Here is a 14,086-nt window from a genome sequence, read left to right as displayed (position 1 = left end):
AGTCACACAGCTGACAAGCTGGGATTCGAACCCATGACCCCTGACTCCCAAGCCCATGTTCTTTCCACAGAGCCACACTGCTTTCACGTTAGATACATGAGGCCCATCAAACAACCAAGCAAGCAAGCAAGCAAGCGCTCGGTCCTATTTATTGAGCACTTACTGGGCACAGAACCCTCTACTAAGCCCTTGGGAGAGTACAAAAGAACAGACACATTCTCCGCCCCCAGTGAGCCTACAGTCTAGTGAGAGACAACCGCGTTAAGCCTCTCCTACCTTAATGGGTCAATCAATGATATTTATCCAGCGCTTGCTATGTGCAGAGCAGTGGACTGTGCACTTAGTAGATACACGTTCCAGGGCCCATACCTCGCGGATTTCCTACTGCAGTAGTAACAATAATAATGATGGTATTTTTTAAGTGTTTACTACGTGCCAAGCACTGTTCTAAGCACTGGGGTAGATACAAGGTAATCAGGTTGTCCCACAAGGGGCTCACACTCTTCATCCCCATTTTCCAGATGAGATAGCTGAGGCACAGAGAAGTTTAGTTACTCACCCAAAGTTACACAGTTGATAAGTGACGGAGTCGGTATCAGAACCCACAACCTCTGACTCCCAAGGTGCTGCAACCCAGCAGACACCCTTTGCACCTCTAATGCCAACCTGTAATCGCAATCTGTAGAAAAGCAGTGGAAAGAGCACGGGCTTGGGAGTCAGAGGATGTGGGTTCTAATCCCAGATCTGCCATTTATAATGCTGTGTGACCTTGGGCAAGCTGCTTAACTTCTCTGTGCCTCAGTTACCTCATCTGTAAAATGGGGAGTAAGACTGCGAGCCCCACGTGGGACAATCTCATTACGTTGTATCTACCCCAGTGCTTAGAACAGTGCTTGGCACATAGTAAGTGCTTAACAAATACTATTATTATTATTATTACTATTACTTTGAGCTCATCTATCTCGTCACTGACCCTACACCCACGTGCTACTTCTGGCCTGGAACTTCCTCCCCCTTCATAGCCAACAGATGATCATTTCTTCCACCCTCACAGTCTTATTAAAAGCACACCTTCTCCAAGAGGACCTCCCTGACGGAGCCCTTGTTTCCTCTTCTCCCACTCCCTTCTGCATTGCTCTTGCACTTGGATTTATACCCTTTTTATTCACCTCACCCTCAGCCCCAAGGTATTTATGTACACATCCACAATTTATTTATATTGACATCTATCTCCCCCTCTAGACCATAAGCTCCTTGTGGGCAGGGAACATGTCTGCCAACTCTGTTTTACCATACTCTCCCAAGCACTTAGAGTGCTCTGCACACAATAAGCACTCAATAAAGATCACTGATTTGTCAACTGGTTATTGGTGGTCTGAAGAAAAGTTCCTCTCCCCAATGAATAAAGCATCTGTGAAATCCATCTAAACCTGGAAAGCAACCTCAAAAGATTTGGATGGAGCCCCAAATTTTCAATACCCTGGGGCATGGTATTATCAATCAGTGGTTTTCATGGAGTACTTACTGTGTGCAGAGCACTGTACTAAGTGCTTGAGAGAGTGCAATACAGCAGAGTTGGGAGACGTCGATTATAATGCTCTCAGTGAACATTTAAGTGCAAGTGCACTCCTCTGTCATTGCTTTAGTACGTGGAGGAATAGCAGAATATCATCCATTCATTCAATTGTATTTATTGAGCTCTTACTGTGTGCAGAGCACTGTACTAAGTGCTTGGGATAGTACGAAATAACAATGAACAGGCACATTTCCTGCCCCAAACAAGCTATCATTTCCCTACTTCCTAAAAACTACTCTAATTAAAAGTATGTATGTTGTGAAGTAAGCCTGGCACCAGAGTCTCAGAGCCTGAAGGAAATTCATTTCAGTTAAAATTAAAGTTTATTATGTCATTGCTGCTGTAGCTTTTTAGGCAGTTGATGCTCACTGGCATCGGATAGATGAACCACCTCTATGATAATTAACAGTGTTCAGAAAAAATGAGACTTTTCATGGTGGCAAAAAACAAAAAAGAAATCTGAAAAGCTTTGCCTTCCATCCTCGATTCAGTTTTGGAGAATAACAATTCTTGGAAATGGACGCAATACCTTTTTGAAGTTTCAGTTTCTGCTTTATCTCTAAATGACATTCCAGTACTGTTGGCTACAGCTACTGACCCTATCAACTTCCTAGTGCTCGTTGACTTTTTTTTGTGAATCGGTTTATGGGGCCTAGTTTGGGAAATCCACTTTCCTATGCCATATGCTCTGTTAAATGCTTCATACTTGTCTTTAGGAACAAAGAGAAGTATCTACAACATTTTGTCCACCCTAGTATTCAATAATTCCAATCTAAGGAGGACTGGTTTCAGGGTGTAATAAATGTCATTCTATATAATCGCTGGAATATTCTGGACTCAGCCCACTTTCAGGAATAGTTTCATTTAGTTGGGGCCAGTGCACCCTTAGGTAGAGCCTCTCATGCACCTTGGCACTCAATGTGAATCATGTGACACAGAGGTTCATGCCCAAGAAGACACTTAGTAAATAATCAACCAGATACTTTCATTATGTAAGCTATTTGTTGGAAGTAAGTTGGACATTTTCTGGCTGATCCCAGAAGGCTAAAGACACTTAGATAACCAGGCATCTGAGCAAGGTGCAGGAAAATCCAGTGGCTATTCAGTCAGTCAGCCAAAATTATTTTGGTGTCCATTGGGAGGTAGGTATTCTGCTTAGCCTCGTGGCCTGGTGGAAAGAGCCAAGGCCTGGGAGTCAGAAGAATTGGGCTCTAATCCCAGCTCTGCCATTTCCCTGCTCTGCGACCTGGGGCAAGTCACTTAACTTCCCTGGGCCTCTTGGCTCAGTGGAAAGAGCACGGGCTTGGAAGTCAGATGTCGTGGGTTCTAATCCCGGCTCCTCCACTTGCCAGCTGGGTGAATTTGGGCAAGTCACTTAACTTCTCTGTGCCTCAGTTACCTTGTCTGTAAAATGGGGATTAAGACTGTGAGCCCCACGTGGGACAACCTCATTACCTTGTATCTACCCCAGCGATTAGAACAGTGCTTTGCACATAGTAAGCGCTCAACAATTGCCATCATTATTATTTTTCCTCATCTGTAAAATGGGGATAAGATACCTGTTTTCCCTCCCCCTCAGGCTGTGAGCCCATGGGGAGCAGTGACTGAGCCTAGAACAGTGGTAGGCATGTAGTGACCTTGCCACCTATGCTCTTGGATCTGTACCTTTTAAGTAAGAATATGAAACCCAGGGAAAGAATAGCAGGGTAATAACAAAAAGAACAACAATTGAGCCACAACAAAAATAATCATTCATCATTACTGGTGAGGAATAGTCTTTGAGGTCCTCATCATTCCAGGCCAGGCTGTCCTTGGTCTAATAATAATAATAATAATAATGTTGGTATTTGTTAAGCGCTTACTATGTGCCGAGCACTGTTCTAAGCGCTGGGGTAGACACAGGGGAATCAGGTTGTCCCACGTGGGGCTCACAGTCTTCATCCCCATTTTACAGATGAGGTAACTGAGGCACCGAGAAGTTAAGTGACTTGCCCAAAGTCACACAGCTGACAAATGGCCGAGCCGGGATTTGAACCCATCTAAACCACCACAACAGCCCCAACGTTATGACTGTTGGGAAGGTAGGCTTAACTGTGGTATTTATTAAACGCTTACAATTTGCCCGACACTGTACTCAGCGCTGGTGTGAATACAATCAAATCAGGTTGAATACAGTCCCTGCCCCACGTGAGACTCACAGTCTCAATCCCCATTCTACAGATGAGGTAACTGAGGCACAGACAAGTGAAGTGACTTGCTCAAGGCCATGCTGCAGACAGTTGGCGGAGCCTGAATTAGTACCCATGACCTTCTAACTCCCAAGCCCATGCTCTATCCACTATGCCATGCTTCCGCTGCCCCCTCTCTGCTCCTGTCAAGGGCCGGGCTATTCCTCAGGGGTAGCAGGCAGGGAAGAAGGGTAATGTCTCATGGACCCTAGAACTCAGTGGCAGGGAGGGGATCTTTGGGCCATGTACTGCGTTGCTTCTTTTCCATTTCAGGGGCAAGAGAGTCAGGGAGAGACTGCTGCTCCCTGATGAAACAGTGTGGTCTAGTAGAAGGAGCACAGGCCTGGGAGTCAGAGGAGCTGGGTTATAAAGCTCTAATCCTGGCTCTGTCATGTGTCTGCTTTGTGACCTTGGGTGAGTCACTTAACATCTCTGTGCCACAATTAGCTCATCTGTAAAATGGGGGTTAAATACCTGTTCACCCTCCTACTTAAACTGGGAGCCCCATGTGGGACATGAACTGTGTCCAACCTGATTATCTTGTATTTACCTCAGAGTTTAGGACAGTGCTTGGCACATGGTAATTGCTTAACAAATGCCACAATCATTATTATTATTATTATTATTATGAAGGTGGATGAGAAGGGAGGGGACCATCCCAGTCTTCAAGCGTCTAGAGATGGGATTCCAGAATCAGCCTAAAGATATGTTAGGAATACTTGCATGGAATAGAGTTAAATAGGGGATTAAATCGATGGATGAGAGGTGGTGATTGATGATGATCGTGGTATTTGTTAAGCCTTTACTATATGCCAGGCACTGTACTAAACGCTGGGGTAGATACAAAGTAATTGGGTTGGACACAGTCCCAGTCCCAAACTGGGCTCACAGTCTTCATCTCCATTTTACAGATGAGGTAACTGAGGCACAGAGTAGTTAAGTGACTTGTCCAGGGTCACACAGTACACAAGTGGTGGAACCAGGGTTAGAACTCAGGACCATCTGACTCCCAAGTCAGTGGTTTTTCCACTAGGCCACGCTGCTAATGAGAGGTCCATAATAATAATAATAATGTTGGTATTTGTTAAGCGCTTACTATGTGCAGAGCACTGTTTTAAGCGCTGGGGTAGACACAGGGGAATCAGGTTGTCCCACGTGGGGCTCACAGTCTTAATCTCCATTTTACAGATGAGGTAACTGAGGCACAGAGAAGTTAAGTGACTTGCCCACAGTCACACAGCTAAGTGGCAGAGCTGGGATTCGAACCCATGACCCGACTCCAAAGCCCGTGCTCTTTCCACTGAGCCATGCTGCTTCGCCTATGCATATGCATATGCATAATGCATTATTAAAAGGAAAGTTAAGGATGTCACAGAGCATACATCCCTAACCACCACAGTGGATGCCCCAGTGGAGCAATCATCTCAGTTTCTCAAAACTGTAAGTGCCCTGTGGGTATGGATCATGTCTACCAACTCTACTGTATCATATTCTCCAAAGCCGTTAGTTCAGTGCTCTGCACACAGTAAGTGCTCAGTCAGTACGATAGAATGAATGAATGAATGAATGATTCAGCTGAACTTGTGCCCAACCAGGCTTTCCCCTTGCTGTAACTGACTTTTATCCTTAAATATCCTACTCTACCACTTGTCCCTCACTAGGTTCCATTCTGTTTCCTCAGATTATTAGTCGGCTTGAGTTTGGGATGCATTGCCTATGGGTTGCCGATTGATCATCCATTTGTCTGTCTCCAGCTTCTGGGAAATCATTCTTCTCTAAATAGCAACTAGCAAACTCGAAAATGCTGTTGGCTGACCGAAACCTAATTATGAAACAATACATTCCTGTGGATGGCATGTCCTTCTCAATATTAAGATTTCTGTAGAGCAAAACATGTAAATAATGACTTTATAAGATAAGACTAAATGAGCATTTAACCCAAAATAATCACATTTACAGTGCAAACCGATATGGCCCTCTCCAGGGCATCGGCCTTGAATGGTGGTACTAAAAAGAAGTCAAAAATAGCTATTTCTCACCGTCAATTTAGTGAGCTGCTTGCTCTCTGTATGGGGCAAAAGGATCGCTGGTTTCGCCCAATCTGGAAATAGAGTCACAAGCTTTTATGTTAAGCCTTTTTCAAAGACTGTCTCGTTTTCAGCCGTTCCCCTTCTGAGCCTATGAACTTTTTATGTTTATTTTGGTGGGAGGTGATCTGAAATGGGGGCTGCAGGGTGGGCAAATTTAGGCAGGGAAGAGGAAACAGCCTGTGCGCTTGCAGTGCGTCATCTAGACTGGAGACTGTGAGCTCCTTGTGGGCAGGGAACGTGTTTACCGACTCTGTTATAGTGCTTAGTACAGTGCTCTGCACACAGTAAGTGCTCAATAATTACGATCGATTGATCTGTTCTGGCAGCAAGCTTGACCTGGCAGAGGGGCACAGTGGCCACTCCAGGGTGGGATAGGGACACAGTCAACCCAATGCCCCCGCTGCTCTAACCCTTTAATCAGCCAGTGAGGAGCAGATGGCCCAGGGCTTAGATGTTGGCAGCGGGTGGGCTTCCAGCTGGGTAGGGAAGAACATCCGCTGTCTGGCCCTGCTTTCTGGTGGCAGTGGGTGAGAGCGAGATGGTAATAAAGCAGTGGGTGGAATAAGTTTGAATTCACTGGGTACCCTCACCTCCTGTGTTCAGAGAACTAAAGTAGGCACTTGGGAGAGTGATAGTGACCCTTTCCTGAAGAACCTCATCTCAGACACTCCAGCCCTATCTCTGATGTTTTATATGCCTGGCAAGTAAGAAAAAGAATGTACTTTCACTCCTGCAGTTGACCCACATTTTTAGGAGCAGTGCGAGGGGCCTATTTTGTAGAAGCAGTGTGCTTAGTGGATAGAGCCTAGGCTTGGGAGTCAGAAGGTCCTGGGTTCTAATCTCAGGTCCTCTACATGTCTTCTGCGTGATCTTGGGCAAATCACTTCACTTTTCTGGGCCTCAGTTACCTCATCTGTAAAATGGAGATTAAGAGTGTGAGCCCCGTGGGGGCCAGGGACTGTGTCCAACCTGATTACTGTGTGAACAGCCCAGTTATCTTGATTCCATCTCAGAGCTTAGTACCGTGCCTGGCACATAATAAGTGCTTAACAAATACTATTTTCAAAAAAAGAATTCTTGTCATAGTTCTTTTTCCTTTTGTTATGCTTTTCCACTCTATCTTTGGAGTGGGGGGCCTCAACTTTTGTTTTCACTTCCAATTTCTTTCCTGGGTCTTTTTAAAAAAAAAAAATGTCCTGAATCTAGTTTCCCAGGGGCCTCGTAATGATAATTTTTCTCATGTTTATTCCTTCCATCAGAAGGGAAGAGGTGGCTAAGGGGAAGAGATCACAACGTTGACCACCAGATGGCACCATTCTCTATGGAATCCCATCTGCTGCATTCGAAAGCCACGAATAAATTACTCAACCCGAAAGATATGTACACACTTATAGGATCAGGACAAAAGGAGATCAGGTCAGGTCTCGAGCAGAACAAACAGCAGACTAATGAGATATTTAATATCCTCTGCTTGTCCCTGATATTCTTCTTTTCTTTAGTTTTTATGGGCATCTGTGTTAATCTCCCCCGATTAAAACTGTGAGCCCGTCATTGGGCAAGGGATTGTCTCTATCTGTTGCCGAATTGTCCATTCCAAGCGCTTAGTACAGTGCTCTGCACATAGTAAGCGCTCAATAAATACTATTGAATAAATGAATAATAATAATAGTAAGAAAGTAATTGTGGTATCTGTTAAGCACTTACTATGTGTCAAGCGCTGGGGTGGATACAAGCAGATCAGGTTGGACCCAGTCCCTGTCCCACGTGGGGCTCACCGTCTCAATCCCCATTTTCCAGATGAGGTAACTGAGGCCCAGAGAAGTGAAGCGACTTGCCCAAGGTCACCCAGCAAACAAGTGGGGGAGCTGGGACTGGAACCCATGACCTTTTGACTCCCAGGCGCCCGATCTATCCTCTACGTCACGCTGCTTCTCATGCGGTACATTTTCTAGTACGGATTGCTAGGAGCGGATTGCTAGGGAGAGAAGGATGGCTTGGGAAAATATAGGAGGAGTCGGAGAGAATTTTCAACCCAGGTAGACTGTGAGGTCTTTGAGAGCAGGGATCCTGTCTACTAACTCCAAGGGTCAGGGACTGTGATTAATTCCCACCTTTGTATGCTTTCCCATTGCTTAGAACAGTGTTCTGTACACAGTAAGCACTTAAATACTGTTACTACTATAATACATCCACCACTACTCTCCACTACACTCTGTGTTTACTGCACACAGTAAGCTCTCCTTAAATACCATAGATTGATTTTTGAAGACTATTTCAGAGGCTGATCTACTATAACACCAGAGCTCTACCTTTGATTCAGGCAATCCTTGACTTAAGGCATTTTAAATTAAAGACAAACTACATTTACAATGTTTCTAAATTTATCATTATTATGGTATTTGTTAAGCAGGGTTCCAAGCACTGGGGTAGGTACAAGTTAATCAGGTCGGACACAGTCCCTGTCTCACAAGGGGCTTACAGTCTAAATAGGAGGGAGAACATGCTCCTTCTCATGCAGTACATTTTCTAGTATGGATTGCTAGGAGTGGATTGCTAGGGAGAGAAGGATGGCTTGAGAAAAATATAGGAGGAGTCAGAGAGAATTTTCAGCCCAAGAAGACTGTAAGGTCTTTGAGAGCAGGGATCTACAGTCTAAATAGGAGGGAGAACATGTATCAAATTCCCATTTTACAGATGAGGAAATTGAGGCACAGAGAAGTTAAGTGACTTTCCTAAAGTCACACAGCAGGCAGGTGACAGATCCGGGATTGAGGCCCAGGTCTTCTGACTCCAAGTCCTGTGCTTTTTCCACAAGGCCATGCACTTCCTCTTTTGTTTCAGCAGTACAACACTGAACAACCCTAGCTTCCTTTATGGCACTAGCTCCAGAGGCGCGGAGCTCACAGGGACAGCGGAGAAATGGGAAAACAATTTTGAAAACTGCAGTGGCGGGGGTAGGAAAAGAAAGGCAAAGTTTAAAGAGGGTGGGAGAGGGGAAGGGAGTAAATGGGGGGTTCTCGATCTCCAGGTCTCTAAGGATGGTTAACATGTCCATCTTACTTCTGATGAAGTAAACGTTGGTTATCCTATTGTGGATCCTCTCTGTAGCTATAGCATAATATGATATTACTATTATTAATTGAACATACACATCTGGGTAATTTTATAATAATAATAATAATGGCATTTGTTAAGCGCTTACTATGTGCCAAGCACTGTTCTAAACACTGGGGTAGATACAAGGTAAATGAGGTTGTCCCACGTGGGGCTCACAGTCTTCATCCCCAATTTATAGATGAGGGGACTGAGGCACAGAGAAGTCAAGTGACTTGCCCAAAGTCACACAGCTGATCAGTGGCGGAGCCGGGATTAGAACCCATGACCTCTGACTCCCAAGCCCGGGCTCTTTTCACTGTGCTACGCTGCTTCTAAAAATTCGATAATTAACCTTTGTTCAGGAACCAATTCCCCATTTGAAACATTGTTCCTTTGAAAAAAGTTGATCCCGACTTACTCTATTTTGATTTAAGACACAGTACTAAGAATGAACTGTAGTGTAAAGCCAAGCCAGAAGCAGCGTGGCTCAGTGGAAGGAGCACGGGTTTAGGAGTCAGAGATCATGGGTTCTAATCCCGGCTCCGCCGCCTCTCAGCTCTGTGACTTTGGCAAAGTCACTTAACTTCTCGGTGCCTCAGTTACCTCGTCTATAAAATGGGGATTAAGACTGTGAGCCTCACGTGGGACAACCTGATTATCCTGTATCTACCCCAGCGCTTAGAACAGTGCTCGGCACATAGTAAGCACTTAACAAATACCAATATTATTATTATTATTAATTTGAGCAAGTCTAGGATTAAGTGAAGGTGGGAAATTACAAATAGCGATGTTTCTTTCATTGGCCAGCAGATGGCAGGGCAGAGAGCTGGCTGATGCAATCAAAATTAAACTTTTTTTTCTTAAATGGCATTTATTAAGCGCTTACTCTGTGTGGAAACCTGCTCTAAGCGCTGGGATAGGTACAAGTTAATTAAGCCTGACACAGTCCCTGTCCAACCTGAGGCTCACACTTCAACGGCATAGTCTTTTTAGATAAGAGATGGGGCCAGAGATGCAGTTGGAAAAGTGGATTTTGAAAACAGCGGGGTGATCGTCTCTTGAGAGATGGTTGAGAGAGAGGAAATGAGATGGAGGGGAGCAGGGGAGGTAAGGGCGGGGGGAGATTTGGGGGGAATTTAGGCCTGATGATTTCAACTGCCTACAATTCTGTTGCCGAATTGTACATTCCAAGTGCTTAGTACAGTGCTCTGCACATAGTAAGCACTCAAATACTACTGAATGAATGAACTGCCTCTGACTCCTTGTTCACACCCTTCCATCTGCCTGGAACTCCTGCCCCTTCAAATCCAGCAGACCTCAGCTCTCCTCCTCTTCAAAGCCCTTCCGAAACCCCATCTCCTCCAAGAGGCTTTCCTGTATTAATTTTTCTTCTTCCCTGTTCACATCCTCCCAACTATCATCAGAGCACTTCCACACTACTTCAGCACTTAGAACTCTGGTATTCACTAAGCCTTACTATGTTTTGAACAATGGGATAGATTTTACATAATCAGATTGGACACAATACCTGTTCACCCAGAGCTCCCAGGTAGGGAGGGCAGCTATCTAATCCTTAATTTATAGATGAGTCAATTGAGGGCACAGAGAAGCTAAGTGACTTGCAAAAGGTCACACAGCAGACTGGTGGCAAAATTGGGACTAGAATCTGGGTCTTCTGATTCCCAGTCCTGTGATCTTTTCATTAGGCAAGACTGCTTCCCTGATGCAATTACAACCTCCCATAGCAATTAATCAATCAATGGTATGTACCTCAATGGCCTTATTAACTCTCAGGGAATTGCTTAGGCCCTGGGAAAGATAGAGCTCATTAAACACTGCTTGATTAATTGATAAAGGAAAGTCAGTGGATGTACTAGACTTTCAATTCCAAAGGCATTTTGTAAGGGTGTGCAACCAAGTTGATTTCCAACAATGAGTCATAGTATAAGAGAAACAACCTGTCCTCGTAGACTGATTATGGGCCCGAAGTCACGACCTCAGTCTGAATCCAAGTTCTGGAACTGTTTTGATGAATAACCTTGAGCTAGGTGCTTTCCTTCTGTGCCAGCATAGGGAAAATAGCATTAACGGCAATCCTAGAGTTGTTAGAATTAATCACCCAATGATTCCAAACCGCTTTGGCAATAAACATAAAATAAAATTATATGAAGACTAGTACCCCTCCCCTTCTCCAACTACATCCCGATTTATACTCGGTTCCTAGCCAACAAATCTGTCCATTGTCCCACACATGAAACTTGCATGCCGTTGCACTCCGTTCTCTGTGTTTGAAAATGCTCTCCCCATTCTTCTTTGCCAACCCATGTCCCTTGCATCTTTAAACACTAAAATCTCACCTGCCCCATGAAGATTAATAATAATAATAATAATAATGTTGGTATTTGTTAAGCGCTTACTATGTGCAGAGCACTGTTCTAAGCGCTGGGGTAGACACAGGGGAATCAGGTTGTCCCACGTGGGGCTCACAGTTTTAATCCCCATTTTCCAGATGAGGTAACTGAGGCACCGAGAAGTGAAGTGACTTGCCCAAAGTCACACAGCTGACAAGTGGCCAAGCCGGGATTCCAAGCAGATTAATACTGCATGACTTTAACTACTATCACTACAGGACCCCTTGGGATTTAATGTGTCTCTGTTCAAAATGTTTGTGTGTCTGTCCTTTGTGTCCTTATAATAATCATGGTACTTTCTATGTGCCAAGCACTGTTCTAAACACTGGGGTTGTTATAAGATAATCAGGCTGGACACAGTCCCTGCCCCACATGGGGCTCACAGTCTAAGTAGGAGGGAGAAGGATTTAATATCAATTTTACAGATGAGGTAACTGAAGCACAGAGAAGTGACTTGTCCAAGGTCACACAACAGGCAAGTGGCAGAGATGGGATTAGAACCTAGGGTCTCTGACTCCCAGGGCCATGCTCTTTCCACTAGGCCATGCAGCTTCTCTGTGTATTGTTTCTTCAGCTAACAAGGCCAAAGTGCTTTATTTTTGGTCTGAGTTATCCATCTACCGAGATACTTTTTAAGTGTAGACCTGATCTCAGTGTTTGCTTTACTTTTCACTAAAATTGTCATTTGAGGAGGGTTTGGCTTTGATCTCCAAATTGGTTTTGGGACCATGAGACACCTGCTTCACCTGCTCTCTGTTCCCAAAAAGAGATGGGTATGCATCACTCAAAAATGGAATAATTAGGTGTCCCTTCCTGACAGACCCTTCCAGGAAAATGGCAGAGGAAGTAATAGTATGAACTGGGGCATTTGTTAAACACTTACTATGTGCCACGTACTGGAGTAGATTCAAGATAACGTCCCTGTTCCACATGGGGCTCACAGTCTAAGAGGGAGAATTGGTAATAAATCTTCATTTTACAGATGAGGAAACAGGTACAGAGAAGTTAAGCTGCTAGTTCAAGGTTGCACAGCAGGCAGATGGCAGAGCTGGGATTAGAATCCAGGTCATCCGATTCCCAGGTCTGTGCTCTTTCCTCGAGGCCACGCGAGTCATCTGACAATTCATGCTGCCATAAAGTTAGCAAAGTTCTACTGTGTTCCATTTCATGATTTTTGTTGGAGGGCTTCAACTTCTTATTTGGGCAAGAGTGGGAAACGTGAGGTGGTAGTTCCACCCTGTAACCCCTTGGAGTCCACTCATAACAAATTCCTGAGGGAATTCTGTACAGCTGAATTTCAGGAAGTCTGAGATAACAGTCTAGGGGGAATTCACTTTATGCTCTGCTCTCCCTTGGGCTCAGATCTGCCCGTTCCATGAGGTTGGCTTGATATTCAGATCTGTCCCACTGTAGGGCCCCCTAGAAGTGTCTTCACACCAACAAGGTGTCTGTGGAAGTGTAGGGGCTGGTGCTTATCACCCCAGTCTCCAGGAAGCCTGAGGCCTCTCTCTCGCTCTCTCTCTCTTGTGTGGAACACTGGGCCCAGTTGCTGAGGTTCGGCCCACCCCACTGGTCTATATTCTTGTGTGAACTCAATCTATTCATTTTCTAGAATTTCCTGGGAAATCCATCTGGTGAGTTTAAGAAACAGTGACAGAATGAGCAAGAGTTATTGAGGTAGAGCTATGGGAGAATGAGCCTCAAGGAATACACGAGAAATCTCCGCCTGCTGAAGTATAAAGGACCAAGAAATTACTGGTCACCAGCAGGTCCTTCTTTGATAGCTTTCCATTAGTGGAAGGGATTGCTTGACAAGATGCTCAAGGGCCACATCTTTTTATTGGTGCCCTCAGACAGGAGGATCTTATTGATCCTCTGCTGCATCCTCTGATTGGTTCTCACAGACAGGTTATGTGTGTGTGTGTGTGTGTGTGTGTGTGTGTGTATGGAGAGGGGGTAGGATGGGAACATGGGCAATGGTGGCCATCTCTCGGGGTTCCTGTGGCAGGTGGCAACCTCCCCAGGATTCCCCAGACCCTTGTGAGACCCCAGGATGGCAGCGTCCCTGGCTTAGAGCTGAGACTCACAGACAATCCCACCCAGGAGCAGGGTGGCCACTGGGGATCATCGTGTGGCTGTTTTCTGTGCCAGAAACCTCTGCAGAAGTCAATCCCCTACAGGCTTAGATCTGCCCAGTCGAGGTTTGGCTGGAGTTCCATGAGTTTGGCCTGACATTTAGATCGGTCCCACTGGAAGCAGCATGTCTTAGTGGAAAGGGCATGGGCTTGGGAGTCTAATTCCGGCTCCTGTCAGCTGTGTGACTTTGGGCAAGTCACAACTTCTCTGTGCCTCAGTTACCTCATCTGTAAAGTGGGGACTAAGACTGTGAGCCCCACGTGGGACAACCTGATTACCTTGTACCTACCCCAGCACTTAGAACAGTACTTGGTACATAGTGAGCGCTTAACAAATACCATCATTTTCCCCCCTTCTAGACCGTGAGCCCATTGTGGGCGGGGATTGTCTCTATTTGTTGCTGAATCGTACTCTCCCAAGCACTTAGTGCACTACTCTGCACACAGTAAGCGCTCAATAAATATGATTGAATAAATGGAAGGCCCCCTAAGGGTTCCTTCACACCTACAGCTAGAAAGGTGTCTGCAGATGGGTAGGGACTGGTGCCTG

The sequence above is a fragment of the Ornithorhynchus anatinus genome, chromosome X5, assembly GCF_004115215.2.
Source record: "Ornithorhynchus anatinus isolate Pmale09 chromosome X5, mOrnAna1.pri.v4, whole genome shotgun sequence".
In the NCBI taxonomy this organism is placed as follows: domain Eukaryota; kingdom Metazoa; phylum Chordata; class Mammalia; order Monotremata; family Ornithorhynchidae; genus Ornithorhynchus; species Ornithorhynchus anatinus.
Note: the sequence above shows the minus strand (reverse complement) of the source record.